Source organism: Hemicordylus capensis, chromosome 15, assembly GCF_027244095.1.
Source record: "Hemicordylus capensis ecotype Gifberg chromosome 15, rHemCap1.1.pri, whole genome shotgun sequence".
Classification (NCBI taxonomy): Eukaryota; Metazoa; Chordata; class Lepidosauria; order Squamata; family Cordylidae; genus Hemicordylus; species Hemicordylus capensis.
The window spans coordinates 4,936,046-4,947,654 of NC_069671.1; positions in this window are offsets into that span (position 1 = coordinate 4,936,046).

The window sequence follows — 11,609 nt, forward strand, 5'->3', positions numbered from 1 at the left end:
TCCTCCACCTCTTTCCTGATAAACTTCCGTGTCGGTGCTCATGCGCAGTCTCCCTGTTTGTAACCACTAGCGCTCTCTTGCCCATGCATCTTTTTTTTTTTTTTTAAATGATGTTAGAGATAGTAAAAAACTTGGTTATCGAATTAAAAATTATACAACATTGTTAAAAATTACATGTTTACAAATAATGTATAAAATGTTGTGTCTTGGCCTTTTTGAGAAATGTAATGCATTTTTGTAAAAAAATGATTTTAGAGATTGTTAAAAATTACATATTTACAAATAATGCATAAAATGTTTTGTCTTGGCCTTTTTGAGAAATGTAATGCATCTTTGAAAAAAAAATGATTTTAGAGATTGTTAAAAAATATATTTAAGATGTTTGAATTTTTCTTTGTTTGAAAGGTTTGGTTATCAGATTAAGAATTGTACAACATTGTTAAAAATTATGTTTCAGATTTTTGAAAGGTATTTTTCTGAACAATGTCATTTATTATATTTAATACATTATAAAGGTTTGGTTATGAAAATAAAAATCATACGTTGATAAAAATTTTGTTTCAGATTTTTGAAAGTTTTTTTCTGAACAATGTCATTTATTATCTTTAAAACATTTTAAAAAATTGGTGCTTTGGGAACAGGTGTTTCGTAATCTGGACAGGGCCTGCAAGTGTTTCATGCTGCGGGAGCATGCCCAAGCCTAATCCACTGTGCAGCTTTGCTAGCTGCATCTGTCACGTCCCCCTATGAGCAGGTGAGGAGCACATGTTCAGCTATTAGATGTTTGGTTACTCACCACACAGGTGTTTTATAAAGATGATGATGATGATTAATAATACATTTATACCCCGCTCTTCCTCCAAGGAGGCCAGAGGGGTGTGCTACATAAGTTTCCCTTCACAACAACCCTGTGAGGTAGGTTAGGCTGAGAGAGAAATGAGTGGCCCAGAGTCACCCAGCAAGTCTCACGGCTGAATGGGGAGTTTGTACTCTGGTCTCCCCGTTCCTAGTCCAGCACTCAAGCCTAATCCACTGTGCAGCTTTGCTAAAACTGCATCTGTCACGTCCCCATAACAGCAGGTGAGGAGCTAGCATTGCGTGGGGTTGCAGCAGAGGCACTGCTGTTTGCACAAGCAGGTAGGTCTTGAGTTCCAGTCCTGGAATCCAGTCCCGATTGCACTGCCCCCAACATATTCCGTGGACACAGTTTCAGCTATTAAAGGTGTGGTTCCCCCAGGCCCATACAGATTGCAACCAACCAGGCTTTTCTGATGCCTCTGCATCTCTGACGCATGAGGCCGTCACTTTTCCCTCTCCCCGTCAGATTGCACCACCTAGGCGAGCTTTTCTGATGGCTCCGCAGCTCTGATGCACAAGGCCATCACTTTCCCCTCTCCCTTCCAGATTGCACTGCCTACCCACCAACCTATTTCGTGGACACAGGTTCAGCTATTAGGTGTCTGGTTACTCACCGCACAGGTGTTTAGTAACCTGGACAGGGAGAGGGAGACAACCTTTTGTGAAGCGGGTGCATGCCCAAGCCTAATCCACTGTGCACCTTTGCTAAATACAGCTGTCACATCCACCTAGCTCCAGGTGAGGACCTCTCATTGCATGGGGTTGCAGTAGAGGCACTGCTGTTTGCACGCACAGGTAGCTCTTCGCTTCCAGTCCTAGAATTCAGTCCCGATTGCACTGCCCCCAACATATTCCTTGGGCACAGGTTCAGCTATTAAAGGTGTGGTTCCACCAGCCCCACACAGATTTCAACCAGCCGGGCTTTCCTGATGCCTCTGCATCTCTGACGCATGAGGTCCTCAGGTTTCCCTCTCCCTGTCAGGTTGCACCAACCAGGTGGGCTCCTCTGATGGGTCCGCATCTCTGATGCATTAGGCTGTCCGGAGTTCCAGTCCTCAGCTTGGCTCCAATCAGTTTCCAGGCACCATCCTTCCACTCCTGGGCTGGGACCCAGCAGATCCCACTACCCCTGTCCCTGTCAGATTGTGCCGCCAAATCTGGCTCTTAAAAGCGTCCTCATCTTGGATGCACGAGGCTGTCAGTTTTCCCTGTCGCTGTCAGTTTGCCCCAACCGTGCAGGCTTTTCTGATGGGTCCACATCTCTGATGCACGAGGCTGTCAGTTTTCCCTGTCGCTGTCAGATTTCTCCAACCGTGCAGGCTTTTCTGATGGGTTCCCTTTTCTGATGCACGAGGCTGTCAGTTTTCCCTGACAGTTTTCCTTTTCTAATGGCTAGGCAGCTCACAAGGCCATCATTTTCCCCTCTCCCTGTCAGATTGCACTACATAGGAACATAGGAAGCTGCCATATACTGAGTCAGACCATTGGTCTATCTAGCTCAGTATTGTCTTCACAGACTGGCAGTGGCTTCTCCAAGGTTGCAGACAGGAATCTCTCTCAGCCCCATCTTGGAGATGCTGCCAGGGAGGGAACTTGGAACCTACATGCTCTTCCCAGAGTGGCAACATCCCCTGAGGGGAATATCTTGCAGTGCTCACACATCTTGGACACAGGTTCAGCTATTAGGTGTGTGGTTACTCACCGCACAGGTGTTGAGTAACCTGGAATGGGAGGGGCAGGAAATATTTCGTGCTGCGGGAACATGCCGCATCCTAATGCACTGTGCACCTTTGCTAAATACATCTGTCATGTCCGCCTGTCTCCAGGTGAGGAGCTCCCATTGCGTGAAGCTGCATCAGAGGTACTGCTGTTTTGCGTGCACAGGTCCTGAGTTCCAGTCCTGCACTGGGCTCCCATTACTTTGCAGGGACTGTGCTTCCACTCCTGGGCTGGGACCCAGCCGCTCACACTCCCCACCTCCCTTTTCCACTCAGATGGGTGCTCTTTTCTGAAGGACTCTCAGTGCTCAGCACCCTCTCATATTCCACCAAACCCACACAGATTTCAGCCAGCCGGGCTTTTCTGATGGCTCCGCAGTGCCAATGCACGATGTCAGATTATTCATGTTTGATTTGTTTTACTCTGCAGACTGATTCCAGAACTCGGGATGAAGAACAATATTTTGTAGGCATTTTAGGAGGATTAAGCAATTTGCATGCTGTAGAAGTTTACTTTTCTATTTAACTCACAGATTATACATCCTAGTCTGGGGAAAATAGTAATAATAGACCCTCTTGGAAACGAAAAGAAAGTCGAGAAGAACATTCTGAGGAACTGGAGGTAAGGACACAGTCAAGGTTGCCAGTTCATGGGTAAATATCAGGAGGAGTTCGTGACAGCAACACAAGCAATCACTTCTAAATCAACACTGGTTATCTGCAGCCCTTCCACCCAACACCTATTTAGCCTAGAAGCTTAGCAAATTCTGCAAACGGGCCCCACAAACCTTTTCCCCATTCAAAGGTTGCATCTCTCTTTCTAGAGCCTTTTGCTACATTCCTAGCAATGTTCAAGGAACTGTCAAAGGGCGGCTCGAAATAATGCATGCTAGCTATGTGCAAGGAACTGGCCAGGCCATTTTTTTAAAATCACGACAAGATACACAACCTGGCTAGGGATGAAGCACAGCAGCCAGTTCCAGATGCTCAAATGGTTCAAACAGCTTTATGGACTGGGTTGACTGTCTACTTATAAAGGGGGAACCTGTGAATCTCCAGGACTAGCAGGAATGAGCGGTTGTCTGCACTTGGTTGTTTTTTGTTTATAACCTCCCATTGATCTCACAAGAATTTCATGCATGAATGGCAAGATGAAGCGATTGTTGGGTCATCCACAATAGGTTGACTTCTGCCCGAATGTCCACCTGACAGTGCGAAATTACAATTAGCACTGAAAGCGGGGGTCGGGGGGGGGAAGGGTGCTCAACAATGAGATTTGAAGGAATGGTTTCAGCATCTCTCCGCTTCTGTATGTGCAGAATCCTCCTAAGGGCTGAACACACTGAAGTAACAGTAGGGTGGCAAACCTGTTTTCTGAGTCACGGTGTTCAGCAGGATGGTCACAACTGTGGCCCTCTGATTCTAAAGGTAAGCAAGACATGACAGGAGACACAGTATCCAGAGGACCCATAGTGTGGGAGCAGCAGGGCCAATTTTCCTGTCTTAAATATTTGCTTAGTTTGCAGAATCTTACCTTCAGAGTGAGGAAATCACATCTGTACGAACTGATATGAACAGCATGGTGCAGTCCAGGAAGGAAATAGCAATGTGTTTACTTCAAGAATCAATGCATGTTGGAAGCAACAGATTGTGGTTTAAAAGCTGATTGCCACCTTGTAAGTTTATCGGAGTAAAATTGTTCACTGCTCCGGCGACTACAGCAAGTACTTAAATATTGCTCTTCATCCCAAGTTCTGGAATCAGTTTGCATAGTAAAACTAGTCAAACATGAATAATGTGACCCCCTATTGCCAAAGGACTCACAAGGACTTTGCACAAGTTGTGCCACTTAGCCATTGCAAAACAACCGGATACAGAAACCCAGGAATCACACACACGTGAGAAAGTGCCAAGGTGGAGTTGCGCCAAGAAGGTGGAGGTCTGAGGATGAGGAGGGCAGTTCCCAAAATGGAGCTGGAGGCTTCGCCCCTAAGCAGCAATCTTGACCAGGCAGTATCACTGCTATCCAAGCAAGGGGCAGCTCTCTCTGCACTGAAAACATGTCATTGTTGTTGAGGGGAGCAATCTTGGCACCAAAGTCACATAGAGCCATTTCTCCTGCAGACGATATGAGGAAATACTGCCTCATGTGTGGCAATTACATCAATGGGGATGACAGAAATACGAAGAGAAGCACCTGGGTAAGAGCAATCAACAGCAGTGTTGTTATAGTTACAGAATGTAAATGATGGATGGCAGGGGCTGTTGTGGCATTGCTCCTGAATACAGAGGATAGCGCCATTTGCTATATCACCTCCCCCCACCCCAACAATTCATCTTTTGAAGCATTTAATCAAGGCCACTAGTGAATGTAGGAATGGGCAGCATTACTCCTAACTCAGGCCCTCCAGAAATGTAGGAGTGCATGTCTGGTATGTGTTTGGACGATTCTGTTGTGCAGACAATGTATACTGTCCCCCTCTGAGAACTTCTTCTCCTAGCTTGTCTGTTCACGATCCACACTTGAGGTGTCATGCTTGCATGTGTGCAGCGGACTAGACGTGCATGTAAGCCCGCCCCCTCTACTTGGCACCTTCTGAGTTCGAAGCTGAAGCAATACCACACCCTACGCTGTAAATCCGCAACACTGCAGCATTGGGGCACGCAATACATCTGTGATCTCTTCTGTGTTGAAGGTGGAATGTGGATCGTGCAGGCGCTACACGCACAGCAGATATGAGCCTGCTGGAGTGTCAGTCAATTTGAAAGAAAAGAAGGCTGAGTGTGGCACATGCCGGTGACCCAGCAAATCTGCTAGCTGTTCCTGCAATGCTGATGTCTTGTCTATGTGCTCTCCCTCCCCAGTGCAGTGCTGATGACAACGAAGAATAAAGAAATAAGGGATTATTTAAAAACATGTGTGTGTGTAACCCAAATCAGCGATTTATTGCGGTCACTAGAAATGGGCAGCTGTGTGGTCACATGCCCAACTCCTACATAATGCAAAATAATGTCGAAACGGCAAGCAAATGACTACGCCTTAGCACTCACTCAAAATTAAGAAGTTCAAAACGTTTGATGGAGCGTTATAGTGTAGTGCAATCTGACAGGGAGAGGGGGAAGTGATGGCCTTGTGCATCAGAGATGCGGAGCGATCAGAAAAGCCTGCCTGGGTGGTGCCATTTGAACTGTGTGAACAGCTGGGTCCCAGCCCAGGAGTGGAAGCACAGTCCCTGCAAACTAAGGGGAGCCCAGTGCAGGACTGGAACTCAGGACCTGTGCACGCAAAACAGCAGTACCTCTGATGCAGCTTCACGCAATGGGAGCTCCTCACCTGGAGATAGGTGGACGTGACAGATGTAGTTAGCAAAGGTGCACAGTGGATTAGGCTGTGGCATGTTCCCGCAGCACGAAATATTTCCTGCCCCTCCCATTCCAGGTTACTCAACACCTGTGCGGTGAGTAACCACACATCTAATAGTTGAACCTGTGTCCACAAAATATGTTGGTGCGCTGGTAGTGCAATATGACAGGGAGAGGAGAAAGTGATGGTCTTGTGCATCAGAGCTGCGGAGCCATCAAAAAAGCCCGGCTGGCTGAAATCTTTGCGGCTCTGGTGGAATATGAGAGGGTGCTGAGCACTGAGAATCCTTCAGAAAAGAGCACCCATCTGAGTGGAAAAGGGAGGTGGGGAGTGTGAAATTCTGGATCCTGGCCCAGGCGTGGAAGCATAGTCCCTGCAAAGTAATGGGAGCCCAGTGCAGGACTGGGACTCAGGACCTGTGCGTGCAAACAGCAGGACCTCTGCTGCAACCGGATGCAATGAGAGCTCCTCACCTGGAGATAGGGGGACATGAGAGGTTCAGTTCTCAGAGCTGCACAGTGCACTAGGCTTGGGCATGCCCCCGCAACACGAAACGTTTTCTGTCCCTCCCTGTCCAGGTTACTAAACACCTGTGCGGTGAGTAACCACACACCTAAAAGCTGAACCAGGGTCCAAGAAATAGGTTGGTGAGTAGTGCAATCTGACAGGGAAAGTGATAGCCTTGTGCATCAGAGCTGCGGAGCCATTAGAAAAGGAAAACTGTCAGGGGAAAATGACAGCCTCGTGCACAAGAGATGTGGACCCATCAGAAAAGCCTGCATGGCTGGGGCAAACTGACAGCGACAGGGAAAACTGACAGCCTTGTGCATCCAAGATGAGGACGCTTTTAAGAGCCAGATTTGGTGGCACAATCTGACAGGGACAGGGGTAGTGGGATCTGCTGGGTCCCAGCCCAGGAGTGGAAGGATGGTGCCTGGAAACTGATTGGAGCCAAGCTGAGGACTGGAACTCCGGACAGCCTAATGCATCAGAGATGCGGACCCATCAGAGGAGCAGACCTGGTTGGTGCAACCTGACAGGGAGAGGGAAACCTGAGGACCTCATGCGTCAGAGATGCAGAGGCATCAGGAAAGCCCGGCTGGTTGAAATCTGTGTGGGGCTGGTGGAACCACACCTTTAATAGCTGAACCTGTGCCCAAGGAATATGTTGGGGGCAGTGCAATCGGGACTGGATTCCAGGACTGGAACCGAAGACCTACCTGTGCATGCAAACAGCAGTGCCTCTGCTGCAACCCCATGCAATGAGAGGTCCTCACCTGGAGCTAGGTGGATGTGACAGCTGTATTTAGCAAAGGTGCACAGTGGATTAGGCTTGGGCATGCACCTGCTTCACAAAAGGTTGTCTACCTCTCCCTGTCCAGGTTACTAAACACCTGTGCGGTGAGTAACCACACACCTAAAAGCTGAACCAGTGTCCAAGAAATAGGTTGGTGAGTAGTGCAATCTGACAGGGAGAGGGGAAAGTGATAGCCTTGTGCATCAGAGCTGCGGAGCCATTAGAAAAGGAAAACTGTCAGGGGAAAATGACAGCCTCGTGCACAAGAGATGTGGACCCATCAGAAAATCCTGCACGGTTGGGGCAAACTGACAGCGACAGGGAAAACTGACAGCCTTGTGCATCCAAGATGAGGACGCTTTTAAGAGCCAGATTTGGTGGCACAATCTGACAGGGACGGGGTAGTGGGATCTGCTGGGTCCCAGCCCAGGAGTGGAAGGATGGTGCCTGGAAACTGATTGGAGCCAAGCTGAGGACTGGAACTCCGGACAGCCTAATGCATCAGAGATGCGGACCCATCAGAAGAGCCCACCTGGTTGGTGCAACCTGACAGGGAGAGGGAAACCTGAGGACCTCATGCGTCAGAGATGCAGAGGCATCAGGAAAGCCCGGCTGGTTGAAATCTGTGTGGGGCTGGCGGAACCACACCTTTAATAGCTGAACCTGTGCCCAAGGAATATGTTGGGGGCAGTGCAATCGGGACTGGATTCCAGGACTGGAACCGAAGACCTACCTGCGCGTGCAAACAGCAGTGCCTCTGCTGCAACCCCATGCAATGAGAGGTCCTCACCTGGAGTTAGGTGGATGTGACAGCTGTATTTAGCAAAGGTGCACAGTGGATTAGGCTTGGGCATGCACCTGCTTCACAAAAGGTTGTCTACATCTCCCTGTCCAGGTTACTAAACACCTGTGCGGTGAGTAACCACACACCTAAAAACTGAACCAGTGTCCAAGAAATAGGTTGGTGAGTAGTGCAATCTGACAGGGAGAGGGGAAAGTGATAGCCTTGTGCATCAGAGCTGCGGAGCCATTAGAAAAGGAAAACTGTCAGGGGAAAATGACAGCCTCGTGCACAAGAGATGTGGACCCATCAGAAAAGCCTGCATGGCTGGGGCAATCTGACAGCGACAGGGAAAACTGACAGCCTCGTGCATCCAAGATGAGGACGCTTTTAAGAGCCAGATTTGGTGGCACAATCTGACAGGGACAGGGGTAGTGGGATCTGCTGGGTCCCAGCCCAGGAGTGGAAGGATGGTGCCTGGAAACTGATTGGAGCCAAGCTGAGGACTGGAACTCCGGACAGCCTAATGCATCAGAGATGCGGACCCATCAGAGGAGCCCACCTGGTTGGTGCAACCTGACAGGGAGAGGGACACCTGAGGACCTCATGCGTCAGAGATGCAGAGGACCTCATGCATCAGAGATGCAGAGGCATCAGGAAAGCCCGGCTGGTTGAAATCTGTGTGGGGCTGGTGGAACCACACCTTTAATAGCTGAACCTGTGCCCAAGGAATATGTTGGGGGCAGTGCAATCGGGACTGGATTCCAGGACTGGAACCGAAGACCTAGGATTCCAGGACTGGATTCCTGGATTCCAGGACTGGAACCGAAGACCTCGTGCAATCTGACAGCGACAGGGAAAACTGACAGCCTCGTGCATCAGAGTTGTGGACCCATCAGAAAAGCCTGCATGGCTGGGGCAAACTGACAGCGACAGGGAAAACTGACAGCCTTGTGCATCCAAGATGAGGACGCTTTTAAGAGCCAGATTTGGCGGCACAATCTGACAGGGACAGGGGTAGTGGGATCTGCTGGGTCCCAGCCCAGGAGTGGAAGGATGGTGCCTGGAAACTGATTGGAGCCAAGCTGAGGACTGGAACTCCGGACAGCCTAATGCATCAGAGATGCGGACCCATCAGAGGAGCCCACCTGGTTGGTGCAACCTGACAGGGAGAGGGAAACCTGAGGACCTCATGCGTCAGAGATGCAGAGGCATCAGGAAAGCCCGGCTGGTTGAAATCTGTGTGGGGCTGGCGGAACCACACCTTTAATAGCTGAACCTGTGCCCAAGGAATATGTTGGGGGCAGTGCAATCGGGACTGGATTCCAGGACTGGAACCGAAGACCTACCTGTGCGTGCAAACAGCAGTGCCTCTGCTGCAACCCCACGCAATGAGAGGTCCTCACCTGGAGATAGGTGGATGTGACAGCTGTATTTAGCAAAGGTGCACAGTGGATTAGGCTTGGGCATGCACCCGCTTCACAAAAGGTTGTCTCCCTCTCCCTGTCCAGGTTACTAAACACCTGTGCGGTGAGTATCCAGACACCTAATAGCTGAACCTGTGTCCACGAAATAGGTTGGTGGGTAGGTAGTGCAATCTGGAAGGGAGAGGGGAAAGTTGATTGGAGCCAAGCTGAGGACTGGAACTCCGGACAGCCTAATGCATCAGAGATGCGGACCCATCAGAGGAGCCCACCTGGTTGGTGCAACCTGACAGGGAGAGGGACACCTGAGGACCTCATGCGTCAGAGATGCAGAGGCATCAGGAAAGCCCGGCTGGTTGAAATCTGTGTAGGGCTGGCGGAACCACACCTTTAATAGCTGAACCTGTGCCCAAGGAATATGTTGGGGGCAGTGCAATCGGGACTGGATTCCAGGACTGGAACCGAAGACCTACCTGTGCGTGCAAACAGCAGTGCCTCTGCTGCAACCCCACGCAATGAGAGGTCCTCACCTGGAGCTAGGTGGATGTGACAGCTGTATTTAGCAAAGGTGCACAGTGGATTAGGCTTGGGCATGCACCCGCTTCACAAAAGGTTGTCTCCCTCTCCCTGTCCAGGTTACTAAACACCTGTGCGGTGAGTAACCAGACACCTAATAGCTGAACCTGTGTCCACGAAATAGGTTGGTGGGTAGGTAGTGCAATCTGGAAGGGAGAGGGGAAAGTGATGGCCTTGTGCATCAGAGCTGCGGAGCCATCAGAAAAGCTCGCCTAGGTGGTGCAATCTGACGGGGAGAGGGAAAAGTGACGGCCTCATGCGTCAGAGATGCAGAGGCATCAGAAAAGCCTGGTTGGTTGCAATCTGTACGGGCCTGGGGGAACCACACCTTTAATAGCTGAAACTGTGTCCATGGAATATGTTGGGGGCTGTGCAATCGGGAATGGATTCCAGGACTGGAACTCAAGACCTACCTGCTTGTGCAAACAGCAGTGCCTCTGCTGCAACCCCACGCAATGATAGCTCCTCACCTGCTGTTATGGAGACGTGACAGATGCAGTTTTAGCAAAGCTGCACAGTGGATTAGGCTTGAGTGCTGGACTAGGAACGGGGAGACCAGAGTACAAACTCCCCATTCAGCCGTGAGACTTGCTGGGTGACTCTGGGCCACTAATTTCTCTCTCAGCCTAACCTACCTCACAGGGTTGTTGTGAAGGGAAACTTATGTAGCACACCCCTCTGGCCTCCTTGGAGGAAGAGCGGGGTATAAATGTATTATTAATCATCATCATCATCATCTTTATAAAACACCTGTGTGGTGAGTAACCAAACATCTAATAGCTGAACATGTGCTCCTCACCTGCTCATAGGGGGACGTGACAGATGCAGCTAGCAAAGCTGCACAGTGGATTAGGCCTGGGCATGCTCCCGCAGCATGAAACACTTGCAGGCCCTGTCCAGATTACGAAACACCTGTTCCCAAAGCACCAATTTTTTTAATGTTTTAAAGATAACTTTATTAATTTATATATTTATTTCATTTTATATTGCGCTCTTCCTCCAAGGAGGCCAGAGCGGTGTACTACATACTTGAGTTTCTCTTTCACAACAACCCTGTGAAGTAGGCTAGGCGGAGAGAGAAGTGACTGGCCCAGAGTCACCCAGCTAGTTTCATGACTGAATGGGGATTTGAACTCGGGTCTCCCCGGTCCTAGTCCAGCACTCTAACCACTACACCACACTGGCTAAATGACATTGTTCAGAAAAAAAATCGGAAACATAATTTTTAACAATATTTCATGATTTTTTATTTGATAGCTAGAGCGGGTTGGTGGAATATGAGAGGGTGCGGATTCAGGACCTGGGCGTGGAAACAGCAGTGACTCTGCCACAGCAGCACACCATGACAGCTCCTCACCGGCTCATAAGGGGACATGACAGATGCAGTTAATGGTGGAGTACACAAGTCTCTTTACTAATTCTAAAGTTAACATGGGTAGGAGCTTCTGACAGGGGTTGGAGAGACTGAGCATGCTCTCTTTTTGCCAGCATTCAAGATGTCAGTCGTTGATAGGTTGACCTTCAGGGTAAGGGCACTGGCTTCAGCTGGAGAGACTGAGCATGCTCCCTTCTTGCCAGTTCTCTAGGCCTT